Here is a 19,520-nt window from a genome sequence, read left to right as displayed (position 1 = left end):
GGCTGATTAGATATTTGTGTTAACAAGCAGTTGAACAGGTGGAGTACTTTTACACAAAGAATTTAAAAACCATATTCTATTGATCTACTTCATGCAGGATGAAGTCAATTGTCAACCCCAGAAAGCTGACTCCAAACCCTGTGCATTCACAGAAGCAACTGGAGGTAAAATCATAACACACATCAGGAAAACCACCACTTCCTACTGGGAGGTGCAAAGACGCCTACGGCAAACAGATAAATAAATGTCAGCTGCTTCAAATGATGAGAAAGAAGCTCTGATGGATCAACAGACATGAACCTGGCGAGAGGAGAAGCTGAAGTCTAACGGAGGTGGATTTATTCTGCACTACAAAAGCTTTACTCACCGCATGGCTGGTGAGAGCTGCAGTCCTCCTACTGCTGCATGCACACACTTAGATATGCTTCACTCCCACATTCATTTTCAGCTTACTTTATGTCCAACTCTGTCGTTTCTTCAGTAGAAAAGGGATGATGACGCAGACAAACCCCCCCTCCCACTCACACAGTGAGGCGATAATAAGCACCGGGGACCTTTGCCCCGTCGTCCTACCTGGATTTCCTGTCCTACGCTCAACGCGATACAAGTATGTGCTAAAAAGTCCAAGTTCAGCTGAACAGAGCGAGCCGAGCTCTCTTCCTCCTCATTGCCTCCTTCTCATAATCCTTCCCTTTCGGACCCATAAACTCTGCTTCTTTTCTCTTTCTTTCTGCAGACTTTTGTCCCAGTTCTTTAACCTCTGCTTCATGCCCTCCTTTCCTTTACTCTGCCTGCTCTCCTCCCACTCCTCCTCCTCTTCCTCCTCCTCACACACAAACACACCACAAACTGCCTCCACCTCTGAAGGAATGGCTCAGATTTCAGCCCCCTCAACGCTCCCTCTTCTCCTCGGTGAGCTTATAAAAAAGCAAGCTCATCTCTGTCAGAAGCATGGGAGGAGAAAGGTGGAAAAAGGGGAAAACTGGGAGAAAGAAGTGGTGTCACCTTGCATACTGTCAGGAAGACAACAGAGGAGCTTTGTGAGCCTTTTTATCTGAGCTGAGGAATGCAGAAGTCTTTCAGACCAATTATCCTGAAGAAAGGGGGTAAGATTTTTATAGCCTTGTTCACTTTTTCCAGCCTCAGCTTGAATTTCTTTTTTGCTTCATTTGTTTTGATCTCATCAGTATGATGCATTCCAGTCCTCACAGAGGGAAACAGAGCTGTTATTTCAGTTTTCACAAGGTACTGATCTTCCTCAACAACGAGGAAACAGTTTATCATTAAAGTCTTTTTCAGTGTAGAAGACGGAGGAACAGCAAACCTCCAGGATTCACTGGTGCAGGAACTTAGCTGAAGTCACTTGTGGATAAATGGCAGAAACTACTTTGTCTTCTTATAACTGTTTAACCTTTTAATGCCATATATATCATACTTGATACAGTTTTTGAGACCTTTTACATCATTTTATGGTAAAAGCGTTGCTCAAAACCCTGTTGAACACAATCTGATACTTGTCTTCTGCTCCCTGGTGGATATAAAATAATAAAATAATGCACTACAATAATTTTGACATATCACACAGTAATAAACGGCAAATATACAAAAATTATTTTGTTAGTTATTTTTTACATTTAGTTAAAGGGCCAAAAAAAGGCCTCAGATTAAGAAAATTATTTAACACTGCTGCCAGCGTGTGGTCAGCAGTAGCCGTAAGGGAACCAAACAAATGATATAAACTAATTATTACTCAAATAACTCAATAACGTTCTAAATCATTTAAATGAATAAATTAGTGTATGAATACTTACATATAATTTATCTTTAAGAATGAACCAGTTGTCAACATTATAATTGGTCTTTATACACCAAGATGACAATCAGCTATTGAGAACGAAGGTAAATTTTTTCTTTAAAACTTCAAGCCTTGGTCCTAGTTTTTAGGTCTCTGCTTGAAAACTGCACATCTACAATGATATAAGTAAACCTCTGGAATCTGGTCCTGGTCTAGTCTATTTAAATACTTCTGGAGTCACAGTATGGGAAGATGTGCATATATGGCACTTAGCACAAATGAAAAAAGGTTTGGGCTTGCCTAAAACAGACTTTAATATGATGAATATGAATTTCTGTTTGGAATGATGCAGCTGTATCGTTAAACCTCTACCAGATAATAGAACTATATATGAACATTATCACTGCAAAGGCTGATAAAGTGTTGCTGCCATCAGATTCACAATCAGCTCATATTTTCCATGAAATGGTAAAATGTCTCAGTTTCATCATCTGATATGTTGTTTATCTTCTACTGGGAATAAAATATGGGTCGATGAGATTTGGAAATCATTGCATTTTGTTTTCATTGACATTTTATACAGTGACCCTACCTTTTGGGAAAGAAGATATAAGAAAAAAAAAACCTATTTGTTGTGTTTTACTTTTGACCTCCTGCTGCTTGAGTGGAGGTACATGAGAAATGTCCAGCCAGCAAGTATTTGTTCACCCTGAAATACTTCTGTAAACATTAACCGACACACCAAAGCAAGCAGGACTGATGTCAGACGAGCATGCAGCCATGTGGGTGGAAAAACACTGGAAGAAGTGGGACTCCCGACCCCACAAACTCCACATTACTGCAGACACAAGAGGACCACTGAAAACCAACAACCATCAAACAAGCTGGGAGACTTAAAACGTTTGTTTAAACGTGTTGTTTAACTATTCTTAAATGTTAAACTCTTTATCTGTAAATTACACCAATTTCATAAATGTTCAGTGCAAGTCAATTATTGTTATAATTTGAGTCTTTTGTTGTTGTTGTTGTTGTTGTTTTAGGGTGGTGTTTATTTATTTTTCATGCAGGTGGGTGGTATTTATCTCTTTTAACTCCAATATACTATTGTCCTAATATCAAAGTTTAAACCTGGTTCAATAAGTTGTTTAATAAATAACTTTTCCAGAAAACTGAATCCCTCAAGCTCCAACCTGCACACTCCTCCACACTTTTAAATAAACACACCTGGAGAACCTGCCGTCAGTCTGCAGATATTTGCTCACAGCTTTGTATCTGCGAAGTGATCTCATGCATCAGATTCATGCAGCCTCATTGTCTGCTTCCCTGTGCCTGAGGGCATGAAGGTAAACTCCACAGCATCAAACATACCATGAGGGAGTAACTGCTCCACGAGCCGGAGCACGCTGCATGCCTGAGCTAACGAAGCTCTGCTGATAGATGCTTCATTACGGATGAAGATCAGTGGATTGGATCAGCGGGGGGTCCTGGGAACCGGCTGCAGCTCTTATCTCGTCTCCAGACTCAGCTCACACACACTATCTGAAGTGGTAGCTGCAGGGGAACTGTGCACCACAACCCAACAACGTCGGGACGTCTTTAATCAGCATCTGTTATGTAAACTCCGGGCACGGCTCTGGGAAAACTCTACCTGGATCCCCTGAGAGCCTCAGCAGGGGATTTCCACTGACATAAGAGACACAGATCACTAACACACAGCTCACAATGCAGCAGCGTTTCTACGACAACATGTATAATGTCTTCTGTGATCTTTTTTCCCCCTAAAGAGCAGAACCATAAAAACTGCTTTGCTCTTTTAAATCCATAATCCATAATAAAAAGTTAATCCGAGGGCAGGAATTTTCCTGTAAATCAAATCCAGGAGAAAATGACATACTACCAACCACAAAACATTTACCACACAGTACAGAGCAAAAATGCATTTTTTTCTCGTGCAAGTTAAAAATTGAAGTCCAGAATTTCATATTACATGCAGAAAGTTAGAATCAAAGAGTGAGGATTACATATTTCTGGGAAAAGATATCATCTAGAACAGAGGTCCCCAACCCTGGTCCTCAAGGCCCACTATCCTACATGTCTTAGCTGTTTCTCTGCTGCAACACACCTGATTCAAATTAATGGCTCATTAGCAGACTTGTGCAGAGCTTGTCTGTAACTGCGTGTTCTCCTTTTATAGAATTGAAAGACTGCCACATGGCGGTGGGAGGACAGGTATGTTCTCCCCACACCAAGAGACCTTAATCGTCGATATGGTCCGTGAGAACGACACCTTTAAACTGTGTGAAATTCAGCAGAAGCTCATTAAGGGGCATGTAAACTTTGAGGATATCAACCGTGTCATCCTTTCCACTGTTGATCGTGTCCTCAAGCGCAACAGACTGCACATGAAACAGCTGTACAGATGCCCTTTGATCACAACTCCATGAAAGAGCACAGATTCCAGAATGTAGAGTTTGGTATATAGCCAGACACATTCAGTGTTGATCACTGTAAGTTCAACTGGATGCAATGGAAAGACCCATGAATACATCTACATGGATGAAACTGGGTTTAATCTCACCAGAAGGAGAAGGAGAGGCCGTAGTGCGATTGGCCAAACGGGCCATTGCTGGTGTCCCTGGACAAGGTGGTGGCAACGCCACATTGTCTGCTACCATCAGCAATCATGGGGGTGGCCACCATCATGCCAACCTGGGGCCCTACAACACTCACTTGCTCCTCATTTTCCTCAATCACATATGAGATGCTCTGTCAGGGCAGCAGGATGAGCATCCCATCTATGTTGTTTGGGACAATGTGAGTTTTCACAGAGCGCTCCAGGTTAGAGTGGTTCAATATGAACCAAGGTTTTATCAGTCTCTGCCTTCCACCGTACTCTCCCGTCCTGAAACCCATTGAAGAATTCTTCTCCTCATGGCGGTGGAAGGTATATGAACCTTACACCAGGGTAAATCTCCTGCAAGCCATGGAACTAGCCTGTGGTGACATGGGTGTGGAGACATGCCAAGCCTGGATATTTTTTCCCACCGTTGCCTGGCCAGACAAAATGTGGCCTGTGATGTGGATGAAGTCCTGTGGCCTGACACAATACGGAGAAATGATGTTGAGGCTGAGTAATGCACTTCTCAGTTGTATGTGTTTATTTTTATGTAGGCTTACAGTGAACAAGTGCTAAATGCACAGGCTGTTGTTTTGCTACATGCATTTAGCCTACAGTGAATGACAGACATTTAATTCTACAGCTTCAGGTCCTGAGAATTGTGTTTTCTATTCTATGTAGTGTTTAGTGATTAACTTGGACACGATTTGATAACATAGTTCAGTTTTGGGCCCAGATTAAACTGCTGAGGTGAGAGTTGCAAGAAGAGTAGTGAGGTGAGGTTTTAATGAGGTCCAGATCAACCTCTGTCAGTCAAAGCTAGCATACCTGTATCATCAGGTGACCTAATGTCCTCGTTCCTCCAGTTTATCCTCTTAGTGAGAGCTAACAAATGCATCCGGCTGGAATTTTCTAAATCATCTGGATTTTGCTCTACCCCAGCAAAATTATATTATCCCGTTAAATAAATGTCTGACATCAGATTTTAAGCATGTTTACATGGGATTGTGTTGCATTTCACTCCCCACACTTAGCCACTCTTTTACAGCCAGTTTGTGCAAAGCTGCAGAGAAAGTGTGGATGTTGAATGCTCTCAAGATGAGCAATGACAGCCCTCAGCACGGGTTTCTCTGTTCACAACAGCACCGCATCCACAGCTAGAAAATGTAAATTCACAGACAAAGTACAAAAAAAATACCCGTGTTTTTTCTTTGGGAAGCTGTGTGCAAAGCGAGTTATATTTTTTTAGTTGCTATTGTTTACATACACTGAACAGAAAGAATTAAGACTCTTAGAGTACATTAGTGGACTAAAAGCCATGATAATTTTTTTGTACATTTACATTTTGTATAATCATTTGCCAATGAATGGAGGGGAAAAAAGAAAAAAAGAAAACGAAAAATAGTTTCATGTTGTGAAAAGTTGCCAAGACAGATTTAGAGAAAAACTTTGAAAGTCCAGTGCAAGGTAGGCCTACGGGCCAAGATGCTCTGAAAGGCCAATAAAGTTACAGATTTGTATGTATGTTATGGTGCCACATGCAACAGGACATCTTGTTTTTGCAATTAACAGCAGAATAATCCATTTATTTGATCGTTTTCCAGTACATTTATTTAGTGCTGCAGACCTGCAAACACAGCAACCTTCTGTGCATCTTCAACACTTTTCATACCTGAGAAACTGAGGCAGTGAATGAGAAAACGAGGCACTGCAGAGTGAAATATCATTTCTCCTCTGAGATAAAAACAGGTTTTAACGAACTGAGGTTAGCAGGTCAACAACACTTTCCTCTATTTACTCCAAGAAAAACATAGTTCTGCCTTCCAGCTGTGAGCTGTGTTGGTGTGAGAGGATCAGGTAGCGGTCCTCCGGACAACTTGACAACTTAACACCAACACTTCCCTGCTTGTTGTGAGGTCGCAGGTCAGATTTACTGGCCCACAAGGGGGTGTTCCTGCAGACTGGTGCAGCATATAAAGAAGAGGAGGTAGGGAGGTGAAGTGAAGGAGGCTCAAGTTTCCTTGGTGAGTATAGAAACAGTCTGGAGGATTGTGGGTGTTGGGTTGGGTTTCTGCCTTGCACCTGCTGTCTCTCCCTCCAGACTTCCAGGGATGTCTGAGCTCTGTAGACACTAAGTCATGACTGGATTAGCAGCACAGGCTGCCCCATGACAAAGATAGCTTGTTGGGTCCCTCAAACATGTCAGTATCACCATTTTCCTCCGGCATCATTAACAGCTTGTGTTTTCCTGTTGTTACATACATTTAACTATGTAAAATATTCTACGCTGCATCTTCCACAGAAACCGTCACAACTCCAGCAACATTTAAGCTAAAAAGAACTTAATCTTCAAAGTAATGTGGTAAGGCTTGGGGCCTTCATACGTTGTTTTGAAACATCCAATAACCATAATTTTAAATAAGACAAACATGTAACAGAAAAAAATTTAAAGCGACCAACCAGAGACACCCACGCGACCTTCCACAGGATGCAAAGAAGTAGACGAACGGTGGTCCATAACAGGTCCACAGCTCAGAAAAAGTACAGTCAAGTGATAAAAAAAAAACTACATTTAACCCATTAACTTCTGCATTTACTTAATTTAAAATTAAGAAAAGAAAAAAGTAAAAAAAGAAAAGGACTGGAACAAAATAAAGCTAAATTTAACATTAGTAAATTAACAACAAAAAGTTAAAATATAATATAGAAACAAATAAATAAATAAAAATGAATAAAAGCAATTAAATAAAATAATTAAACTAAATTAAATTAAATTACGTAACAAAAGAATAAATTAGACAAAACATGTTAGTTTGCTATCCATCCACTGTAGACTCAACATGACCATTCATCATCAGGTCATGTTAAGTCAATGAAGCTTTAAATGGTTAACATGGTTATCAATGGTAAATCAGAGGAAGATTTCCCATCATCTCCTTCATCTGAACTTCAAACTAAATCTCAGTGGCCTTCAGGAAGCTCATTCAAGGAGGAAAGAGCTGGAAAACAAAGATGCATGTCAGCTTCTTTTTCATCCAGCTGTTTCTATCTTTATTTCACTTATACATATCTTAAAACCCAGAAGCAGACTGTCAACATGTCCAAAAGTTTCTACTGTCGGAGCATCGATCAAAGCAAAAGGAATAAATGTGAAACAGCTCCATGCACGAGTCCAATGTTGGCTAAAGGTCGAATCGACCGGAACAAACGGATTCATGGAAACTGATGCATTAAGTTCATGTATGACACCATCAGAAACACCACATTTGCATCACGTTTTCTCTTCTCCTTTTTTACATTTTAACCTTGAGGTTATCTGATAGTTGTTGCTTCTTCAACTTGAGAATCATCCTTTGAAGAAGCTTTGTGCAGATTTTCTCCAAACTCAGCTAAAATGAATTCAACACGAAGTTAAATGACGATCGGCTGCTTTACATTCAGAAGCCAGAGGATCAGTGTTAGGAAGCTCTGCAGAGCATCTCTCTCACGTCTTTCAGCTTAAACATGTGCTGCCCTCTGGCTCCACACTGCCCACCCACACTGGCTGTATAAATAATACGACGATGGACTCACAGTTTACAGATTCACACACACAAGAGCTCTCCTGTCTGTTGCTCTGGGCTCCAGCTGCCTACACACTGCAGATTCTTACACAAAAACTCTGATTCAGGACAACAGAGTCAGTCAGAGCTTCTATTGGGAATCTATAATAAGCAATCAGTGGTTGTGTATTCACTTCTGTTTCTGAGCAAATCCATAATGTCCTGCAGATGAAACCTACCTGTATATCAGTGGGAGGTTACAGTGTCGATCAATATGATGACTAAATGATTGTTTGGCCAGTGGCTGAGATTCTTGACTTTAAAAAACAGTTTGTTGCACAGAACATGTGTAGAAATAGCTCCTTTTCCCCTGGATGGAGAGAAAAGTTGTTGTTGAGGGCTGTGTCTACGTTTGAGCTGCTTTGTCTCGTGTTCCTGCTTACCGAGCAGCTTCGGTAACACCACAGAAATACATCAGAGAGCTGATAGGTTCATCTTTAAGATCACATTGAACATCTGAAACCGGTGGTTACCAAACCTTTTCGTTAACACCCTTTCTGCTTATTTCAAGGGTGTTGTATCCTTCATGAATATACAGTGCTTTGCAGATGTCCTGACATAAACGCTTATTTCTCTATATATATTGACAAGAAAGGAGGAAATATGCACAGTGATTTATTAAAACATGCTAATATGAGTGGAAATACAATATTAAAGGCAAAATTGGTGTTTAAATAAAGCCTCTTATTCAAGCGCCTTTAATCATCCCCCCACGCCCCCCCATCTATCCCCAGAGGGAGGGGGGAGTTAACTACTGTAGCCTTTTACGATTGTACACGTCTGTACAAACGAGTTTCACAACATATCAGCTTTAAAGCATGCACATAGGTCTCTTCCAGACCTTTTACCTTATGGGGCTCTGCTGGTAAGACTAGTACCAAAGTCAGTGGTAAAATGGAGAGGAAGTGTTTGATATATTTGATAAACATGGACCACATAATGACAGACCCTTCTCTCAATATAGAGCTATGGGGAGAGACTGTCTTTCTGTTGTAGTAGTCCATGGCGACCAGTCAATCCGTCCTCGCTTCTGACACAAGTTTTCTAAGGAGACTGAAAGTCAATGTTTGGTCCGAACAGCTTCCAGGCATCTTGAAGGACTTTCCACAGCTCCTCTTTGGAAGTTGGCTGTCTTTTGTTCAGTAATGTTTAGGTCCAGAGTTTGTGTAGCGATCCCAACACCGCCCTCTTCCCAGTCATCTCTCCTGCTTGTCTGGAAGGATGCTACGGCGTTTCTAGGCTAACCATGAAATATTAACAGTTTTTACACATCAGCTCTGCCATATGATCGCAACAATAAGTCTTTCTCTCTCACTCTCTTTCTCTCTCTCATTCACATCAGCCTTTCTGAGTCGAATCCTAGTTAATTTGCTTGGTAAGTCCAGTTTGTTTGAGGAGGTGTGAATGTGCAACTCGGATACGGATCAAAGAAGTGAATTCCGGTCTGTTTAAAAAGGAAGGTCTTTCTCCACTTCAACCAAGACATACATGCTTGTAGAACTATAGGTGGGAGAAGTGGCTGGTGTTCAGAGGCAGAGTGAGAATGTGGAGGCTAGGCTCTGATGCTCCATGCTTTGCTCTTATGTGGTGGAAACAGAAGCTGTCCTGCATTAACCAGTTGAACCAGTTTTCTTGTTCTTTGTCCTCTCCTTCAGGAACGTTCCATGTAGAAACTTTCCCACCTCTGGCAAGGATGGGAATACATTATTTAAAAGGTCCAGTTTCTTTGACTATGTGAAGCACAAGGCAAACTCAGACCAGAAGAATCTTGCAACCCCTAAATGAACCAAGACTCCATTCATAGCAAGTCTAATGGACTATTAGGTGTGAATGCATCCTAAGCCAACTTCATCCATTGACAAATTAACCAAAAAAGCCTTTGTCTTTTTAAGAAAAATCCATGAAACTGTTGCAGAAGCAGAGAAGCCATGATATATGTGTGTCTGATAAATCCCTTATACTGTCTCTCCATTTAGCCAAAAGCATCACTCAGTGAAACACAATGACCGCACAATGTTAAAATATTTACACTTTTAAAATATGCAATTCTGTGCTGATTAATTGCATTTTTAAATCCCAGAACATGCCAGCCACATGCATGTCATCCAAACTTCACATTCTCAAGCCATGTTGATGAGTGTAAGCCCACAGAAAGAGGGCTCATTCCACTTCTAGCACTGCCTGCCATGATGGCTCAGAGGTGTACCGGAAGTGGGCAACTTAGATCCTCTACTTTGCCTCATGTTAGAGGGCTATTTTCTCTCCACCAAGTCGTGGGTCTTCTCTAAAGCCTACTTCCTTTTGGTGCAGAGGAGTAGCAACCCTCATGCCCACCCCCAAATTTCCAGCTCCTAAAAAACATGCCTGAAGGCCCATTTATGCTCTACGCAAACGACAGTTGCGTTCCGTCCGTCTTCGGCATAATTTTTTGCATAATTTGGTCTGTTTTCAGGGCTCTTACGGATGCATTCCCTGACGTAGCAAACTCAATAGTATCATCAGAAACTGTAGGGGCATAGTTGGGAAAATTGCTAATATGTGACTTGCGAAAGGAGCAAAGATGAAAAAGAAGCCACAATGTAATCAATGGCTGTGCAGACCACTGCTCTCTACTGCACTGCCTCTTTTCATCTCTCTTTCTAAGTATGTGCATCATCATGATGTCCTTCACCATCACTATGTTTACTATTTTCTGAAACTGGTGGACATACTGTCAAACAACCATGACAAACTAAGGGACAAATGGAAGTATCACAGCAATGACATTTGAAACAGATATGCGTATTTACGTACATAAAGGGAGCATAAATGAGCCTTAAGTGACCCAGCCACCCTGTGGAATCATTTCAGTTGTTTATATTCACAATGAATTTTTTTATTTGGTCTTAATACACAGCTCATGATCATTGGTGAAAGTAGAAATGAAGATGGACTGGTAAACTGGTAGTTTTGTACTCCACACCACTGCACACATCGCCCCAAAATCTCCCATATAATCCTACTCATGCTTGTGCATAACCCCAAAGGTACTTTAATGATTCCACTTGATCCAGATTTTTCAACCAGGACCATCCCAGCTGCCTCAATTCAGTTACCAAAGTTAACAGGATCAAATAATCCACAAAAAGCAAAGACACGATCCTAAACTGACCAAACTGGAAACCCTCCGCCCTTGGCTATACCAAGAAATTCTGTCCATAAGAACTACGAAGATGACAAAGAGCAGGATTGAGTGAAAAAGCTGCCAGCATCCCCCAAAAAACTGTAAAAGACTGAGAAAGCCTGGCGTATTACTGTTCAGGACCTTCAAAGGATTGCGAGATTGTCCGGCTGCTTGGATGTAAAACATAAGGAACTAAGGGTACACTGACACTTTTGCACAGTATTGCATGAATATGAATAGACTGTGAACATGAGACATGAACATTTTTAAAAGACCCCCCTCCCCCCAATCCTCATTGGAGCTCATAATCCACTGAAAGCAGGAACAATTATAGTCATGATGAGGCTCCTTGTGCTTATGCCTTTTGCAACTGTTGGTTTGTGTTTGCTTCAACTCTCTTATTGTCATATTGTTTATAACTGCCGTTGTTCTTCCATCGCTTTCTGGTTATTTCATGTACCTTTTTAATAATCTTGAATTGCTTTGTATAATCTATTTTTACATCTCTTTGTGGTTGTATGGTATTTAACGTATAGTCTATCTTTTTGGGCTAATTTCATGTCTCCAGGCCAACTGCACACAAAGCTATGCAAACATGCAGAAATCCATTTGTGGGTGTAAATAAAGTTTTAGAGGGTTGCAGCTCATCCCTGCTCCAGCCACAAGAAATAGAGTGGATGGGTTGTCCAAAGTTATGCTATGATCTAACAGGAAGCTTACTGAGTAAAACCATGATCACCATCTATGCATGCTTAAATTTGCTTGGATAAAGTGGTAAAATGTGATTGTGATTTTGACTGAAGTTTTAAGATAAAACTGGAAATCTGTGTTTGGTAGAAACCCAGATGGACAGTTGGAGGACGTGGAGGCTGTCGCTGCTCCATGGAGCGGTGGAGCTGAGACTCAGTGGAGGCAGAAAGACAGCCTGAGGAAACAAAACTACCAGCAGCTCTTTTCCAACGACCTCTGACTCCGTCTGCCCACGCAGTCAGTGCCATTACGCTGTTATGTGGTCGGTAATTACACATTTCTCCCAAAGCATCAAAACTTTTCTCTGATTCTAACCAAATCAGAACAATTTAATGACTTTCTCTTTCATCATGTTGAGGACAGCAGGCGTGTGTTGGTGGAGCGTGTTGGATGTCTGGAGACTGATTTTGTTAATTGCTCAGACATGTTTTGTAAAGCTGTTTACATGCCAGTCAGGGAAGTTTGCACTTTTTGTCTGTGAGATAAAAAAAAAAAAAAAAAAAAAAACTTTTCTTCATCTTTTTACATTTCTATTCTTTTGCAAATGAATATTAGGGTAAAAATAAAATTAGGGCTACATCCAATAATTATTTAGGTAATCGAGTATTCTATCAATTATGCCAGGAATTAGTAGAGTAAGTTAAAAGTAATTTTATTGATTTTTATTTAATTGATTTAATGAGTTTATTCATTCATTTGTTTATTATGATTAATGTATGAATTTTTTTTTATTATTTCTTGTAAATAATATTGTAAAGAAGACCAAAATTCTAAATAAGTTGAGGTGTTAAGGAGTTAAACATTAATAATAACTTTAAAAGAAAAAATAGGTCTTCAAACATGAATCGGTTGTTTGTTTGTTTTTTTCAGAAAATACAACTATTGTATTTATACAATAGTGACAACAAAAGAAAAGTGATTAGTAAAAATTTTGAATGATTTTACCACCCAGTCCAAGTCTCAGCTAATATGTGTTCTTTTTAATATTCATTACAACTAATAAGCAAAGTGATTTACATTAAAATGCCAACACTGATTGTTCGAGGACTGGATGTAGAAAGTAGCTGCTTTCTGCTCAGACATGTTAATTCAGCTTTACTGTGGACAAACTGTACAGTATTTTACTTTTATTTTGTTTGGAACAGTCATAATTTTAGACATTTTTTGTCTCAGATTTGCTCTTCGTTGGTTTCGCTGTTTTGTCTCATATGAACGTAACACAGCACGTCATCACGCTGCAGAGACTGCGACGCTGACATGTCTGTGCTGATTAAATAAAGCATTGAAGTAAAACACTTGCTTCAGAGATTTTACTAATCTTCAAGGATCTACTAATTTGAGCTACTTGAGGAATCATTCCAGCCCTACATTGAAAGAAAACAGAAATTAAACTCCACAATTAGAACGTGATCAGATAAACACAGAAATCTATAGATTTTTATTGACACAGCTTATTGCTCTTTTACCCGTTTTGGGGACTTCATTTTTAGTTCCTCTCAGTTGATTTTGCATCACACTAAAAGGGTTTATGTTAAAATCCAAGTCTGCTTTATGTAGATTGTTTCAGGCAGGTAATTATTGGGATAAAAATCATGCAGTTCTTTCAAATAAAAACACAATCATCCTCCAACTGCCCTGTTAACCATCTGTGCAGCTTCTTTATGTCCTTCGTCTTAATGAGCTGCTCTCTGCTGTCACGGCTGTCAGTCATCAGAGATAACACAACACGACAGCAGCATGACAGGCTCTGCATGGGACACACACATATTGCACAGTGTTGGACTCCACATCCCACAGAGCAGGCTGAAGTCATGTGATGAGAAAGCTACAGGGGTCTCAGATGCATTTAATCCTCTCTGTTTATGAGCCGTGTGAGTCAGTGAGATCAACACCACTGTTTATATCTTCAGCTCTGCAGCTATGTTTGAGTGTATGATTAAGTCTACTCTTCACAGTGTTTGTGTTTGGATAAAAATGAGCCAGAAAAGCACAAAGATTTCTGGAGCAAATGCACTAAACTGAATTGTTGTACCAAGATGGATGGAGGTCTTACAGGTTCATGGATCATGAGATATATTACTGCATCAGAATTGCATCAGAAAAAAAAGATTAACTCTATTCATCCTTTCATTCTCTCTACAAGCCTCAATTCTTGGTGTGATAGATGGAAGCAGGTGTTGCACAGATCACATGGGCTGACAACAGAGGTGCCTCAGGGCTCGGTGCTTGGCCCTCTTCTCTTTTCACTATACACCTCCTCACTCTGTGCAGTCTTTAACTCTCATGGTTTCTCCTCGCACTGCTATGCAGATGACACTCAGCTTTTCCTTTCTTTCCCACCTGACGACACAACCGTCTCAATGCGAATAGCAGCATGTTGCTGATATCTCTGCATGGATGAAGGATCGCCACCTTCAGCTAAATCTGTCCAAGACCGAGCTTATTGTCTGTCCAGCCAATACTTCCTTACTGCCACAGATAAGGGTGCAGCTTGATTCTATTATGCTTGTGCCTACGTCTTCTACCAGGAATCTTGGTGTCATGGTAGACAACCAGCTGAACTTTAAGGACCATGTTGCCTCAGTTGCTCGATCTTGCCGATTTGCTCTCTACAACATCAGGAGGATCAGACCCTACCTGACTGAACACACGACCCAGCTCCTGGTCCAGGCTCTGGTCATTTCACGCATTGACTACTGCAACTCCTTACTGGCTGGCCTGCCTGCATGCTCAGTTAAACCTCTGCAGATGATCCAGAACGCAGCAGCACGTCTGGTCTTCAACCAGCCAAAAAGAGCTCATGTCATTCCGCTGCTAATCGCTCTTCACTGGCTTCCAGTTGCAGCGCATCAAACTCAAAGCTCTGCTTCTGGCTTACAAAACAATAACCCAAACAGCTCCGGTCTATCTTCACTCCTTAATCCAGGGCTACACTCCCTCTCCACAGTTACGCTCTGCCAGTGAAAGACGCCTAGTGCTCCCACTACAACATGACGCAAAATCAGTAGCTAGACTCTTTTCCTCTGTTGTGCCCCGGTGGTGGAACGATCTACCAAACTCCGTCTGATCCGCAGAGTCCTTATCCACTTTTAAGAGGAAGCTAAAGACTCAGTTGTTTAAGGAGCATTTCCACACTTAGCTGAACTCTTCTACTCAACAGAATGAGTTAGAAAGATTTGTCCAGCTCTTTAGCTCAACCAAGTACTGAAGAAGCTGTGTGCACTTATGCCCAAGTTGATATTGTTTGATGAATTCGTAATCTTGTGTTTAAACAAAATGACTTACAAAAAAACTATTAAAAAACAATAAAATTATATGCACTGCCTCTAGCACTACATGACAGCACTTGGGTCCAACTGGACTGACAGCAGTCTGACTACCACTTAATAATGACGTCCCATCTTGTTTGAATTCTTGTTGTTCTTATTCTCAAATGTAGGTCGCTTTGGATAAAAGCGTCTGCTAAATGACTGTAGAATAGAATAGAATAGAATAGAATAGAATAGGAGGCACCCGGTGTGTCTTCTGCTGCTGTAGCCCATCTGCTTTAAGGTTGGATGTGTTGTGTGTTCAGAGATGCTGTTCTGCAGACCTTGGTTGGAAACTGTGCTTAATCGACTTCCTGTTGTCTTTCTATCATCTCCAACCAGTCTGTCCATTCTCCTCTGACTTCTGACATCAACAAGACATCCTGGTCCAGACAACTGCTGCTCGCTGGATATTTTCTCTTCTTCAGAACATTCTCTGGAAACCCTGGAGATGGCTGCGTCTGAAAAACTCAGTAAATACTCAGACCAACAACGATGCCACATTCAAAGCCCTTTAAATCTTGTTTCTTTTTCATGCTGATGCTCAGTTTGAACTTCAGGAAGTTGTCTTCATCATGTCTACATGACTAGATGCTGCCCTGTGATTGACTGATTGTCTCCTGGAATGCATCAGCAGGAATGGACAAAACAATGTCTACAAATCTACAAACTCCAGCACATCAGTCTTCACTGAATAAATATAGAATATCTCTTCTTATCATCTGTTCTTTTTGTTATAAATATACATTAACACCATAGTAAATTGCTTCAGTCTTGTATAAAGAAAGCCATAAGAAAAGAAGGAGCAGCAGGAAACATGGAGCCAACTGACTGGTGTTAGAGATCACACATGGAATCGTGGATCGTTCGTCCCTCCACAGAGTGTGTGCTCGACGAGCTTTGTTGGCTTCTGTTAATGTGGTGAATCACACGCTGCTATTTCTGTCCGGGAAACGTGGACGCTGCACTCACAGATGCTCCCTCCTGCTTTCAGCCTTCAAACACTGACTGGTTTGAGGTCTGCTCAGGACACCGGTGCCAACAAACCCGTATTTATATATGTATATATATACATATATATATATATATATATATATATATATATATATATATATATATATATTTATATATGTATATAAAATTGGTTTGTATTTCTCAATTTCTTTTTCTTGCAAATATATATTGATTTTTGTTGTTTTGTTGTTTAGCTTTTCATACAGAAATGCAAATTACCCAATAAATAATCTAAACATTTTGTTGTTTAGCCTGTAAGAGAAAAGAATTTCACATATTATGTCCTACAGCTGTCCAGTGCTACGTTCAGACAGCTGTGGCAGCAGAAAGTTTAAGCGCTGCTTCATCACTAAAGCTAAATGAATATTTTGTCTTCATCTCAGTTGGAAATAAACGTGTGAATTGATGTATGTTAGTAAATAATATAAGTGCAAATTATCATGCTAATGATTCAAATTATTCATGCTAATTATCTCAGCATCAATGAGGACCTGCTGTCTGGGACTCTGTACCCGACTATGAAGCATGAAGCTCGGATCCTGTTCTGGTTTAAACACAGAAATTCTCCACGCAATAAAATCAACTTGATTTAATGAATTTTCAGAGAGCTTCAGGATGTGTCGCCTAAAGAAGTAAACAGTGCAGTGCCACTAAAAACCACAGGGAAGTTTTGTGAATTGTAGCTTTCATAGGGAATAAAGAAGAAGAAGAAGAAGCTGCGTTTTATTTTATGGCTGCAGTCCACAAATATCTACTGCAGCATTTCCTAAACAGGGGGTCCCAATATAATTTCAGGGGGTCAACAGATCATTGTTAAAAAATATAGCCTACATTTATTAAATAAATTTGGGGTTTTTGTTTTTTATTCATCTGTAAAATATACAAGTTATTTTTAATAAGATAACACTAACACATAAACAATGAAGTACGCCATATTAAAAATCTGAATTTAGCATCATCTCGGTGAAAGAAGCTGATTGTAGCTGCCTTGTTATAGTGGTCAACCAAATCCACCAAAATCAGAAATGAAGTTTCTGACAGTTTCAAACTTTATATGTAGAGCAGGGGAGTCAAACAACGAACAACAGCATGTGTTATCTTGGGGGTCGAGGCTCAATAAGTTTGGGAACCACTGGTCTACTGCCCTGCCTTTTCATACCTTTTTCTTAGAGCGTGCATTATCATGACTTCCTCCACCTTATGCCCGAAACTGACGTTGGAACCCAAAAATTAACTCTGCACTGCCCCCTAGTGTATGTGTTGCCTAACAACCATGCCAAGGTAAAGCATGCATGGGTATGTATGTGATGTATGTATGTGAACAGTGAAGTTTGGCAACAGTTGAATCAGAAGTCCTTATTTACTTACGTAAAGGGAACATAAATCAGGCCTAAACCTGAGATGACCAAGATGGACAGGCAGAAAAAAACAAAAAAAAACAAAACAAAACAGGAATACCTGACCAATCAGCTCCACCACGAAGTTAGTAATCATTAACCTGGTCTGGATGTGACCCAGCATGTTGTTACCAAACCTCCCACACATAGTTGTCATTGGCTAAGCCGAACTGTAAATATCAATGATGATCCTCTGAAGCTCTGGTATGGATTATGAGGTTTAACTGTAGGTGCATCCGTCTATATTTACTCATTTCTGCACTGCTTACACAACAGCCTGCTGTGAGGTGGGTTTCCTACTTATTCTGTTTGTTCCAGCCAGCTTCAGGATTTGATTTTGAGATTTTTGTAGAGATTCCTCAGTTCAAATGTCGGCACCAGAGACCAAGAAGGAACTAAAAAAAGAAACTGAGATTTAGAAAGAGGAAGGAGACGTGGAGGTAAATGATTAAATATAGCTGTGAGTTCATTTTCCCGGCAGAGCTGCAGCTCCATTTCTTTCCATTCGCCTACAAGAGATTCATCTCCCTGACAGCGAGGAAAGGAGGGGCGTGTGTGTGTGGTTTTTGTGTGTGTGATAGTAGATATTGTGAGGAGAAGGAGTGGCAGACATCCATTAATAAGAGCTTTTCACTGTACGAATCACACGTCTCTTTCAATCTTTGTTCGTCACTTTTCCCTCCTTCAATCTTCTCCCCTCGTTTCTCCAGCAGTCATAACAAATGTAGTGGATGGCTCCTCTGGAGAGCTTCATCATTTACTCTGTATGAAGACGAGGACAGCAGGCGCTGGGGGAGGTGGAGGGGAGGCTGTTGTTTGGAGCTGAAAGTGCTGCCGGCATCACCCACAGATTTTCTCCTCATCTGCATTCTTTCTAGGTTTTCCTTTCCAGGTTTGTTTGAAACTAAAAACACACACCATGGAGCAAAGTTCTCAGTTTTACTTCATCATTCTTTCAACAAATCTGCTGGAAACTAAATCATTAGCCTTTACATAAACTTTATTCTAAATATGCTGCTTAAAATGTCTGAGGGTAGAAACTGGAGCAACAGAAGCAAACGGTTGTTTATGCTTCAGGAACTTTAACCTGACAGTTGATTTATAACCAGATATGGAGCCAATTTGTTTGCTGCTGATTGACAAATCAATACATCGACCTGCAGCTTTCAGCACCACAAACAGCCAAAGTAAACCGGGTTGCTACAACCTGCCAATGAGTTGTGGAAGATTTCCAGTTTAGTACCATCCCGCTGCTGATTATTGATGTCTCACTCAGCGACTTCTTCTACAAGAAAACGACATAACTAGAAAACCAAACTGCAAGAGAGGAAACTGAAGGAGGGGAGGATGATAGGAACCACACTGGGGTCTGTTAGAGTTATAATTTAAACTTGATTGTTGTTGCAGGTCTGATCCTTTGCAATAGTCAACTTATTAATAATTATTAATAGCTATTTACATAAAAACCAACATGGCAGCCCCATGCTTGTTTTTTTAAGCTTGTGCTCAAAAATAATATTCCCATCCCTAAAGGTCTATTCGAATACTTTTGGTATGTGTATGTACCTTAGGAGTCACAGTAAAGGGAGGGCTTGTGAGATTTGTTGTGATGTGTAAATAGCAGGATATGCCTTGCTGGGGAAGAATTAATGAAGATAGCACATAGCACAAAAAAAAATCAGGCTTTCCTAAAAAAGAAAGAAGTCAGATATGAATATTCCTTTGGAAAGATGCAGCTGTAGCTCTAAACCTCAATCAACAACCTGCTCAGGTTCACTTTTTTAGCTTCTACTTTTGAAGAGTTCCTCGTTAGATATTACTCTACTCGTTCATAGATGGACTGGGCTGCTATTTAACTGCATTTCTCTGAAAGT

The 19,520-nt window shown here is 40.4% G+C and overlaps 1 protein-coding gene across 3 annotated transcripts in view; it reads right to left on the bottom strand.

Moving 5' to 3' along the window:
• Nucleotides 1-19,520, bottom strand: part of large2 (LARGE xylosyl- and glucuronyltransferase 2) — a 111,964-nt gene that overhangs the window by 43,938 nt on the left and 48,506 nt on the right. The window contains exon 1 of one of the 3 annotated variants that reach the window (XM_041983576.1): nt 368-781. The exons of 1 other annotated variant lie outside the window; for it this stretch is intronic. The gene's annotated coding sequence lies outside the window, so the exon portion shown is untranslated. Of the gene's footprint in view, nt 1-367; nt 782-19,520 lie in introns of those variants that run through there. One more of the 3 variants, XM_041983591.1, reaches the window with a different exon arrangement.

The sequence above is a fragment of the Melanotaenia boesemani genome, chromosome 1, assembly GCF_017639745.1.
Source record: "Melanotaenia boesemani isolate fMelBoe1 chromosome 1, fMelBoe1.pri, whole genome shotgun sequence".
Lineage (NCBI taxonomy): Eukaryota > Metazoa > Chordata > Actinopteri > Atheriniformes > Melanotaeniidae > Melanotaenia > Melanotaenia boesemani.
The sequence above is the reverse complement of the archived record's forward strand: the minus strand, read 5'-3'. Positions and strand labels throughout refer to the sequence as shown.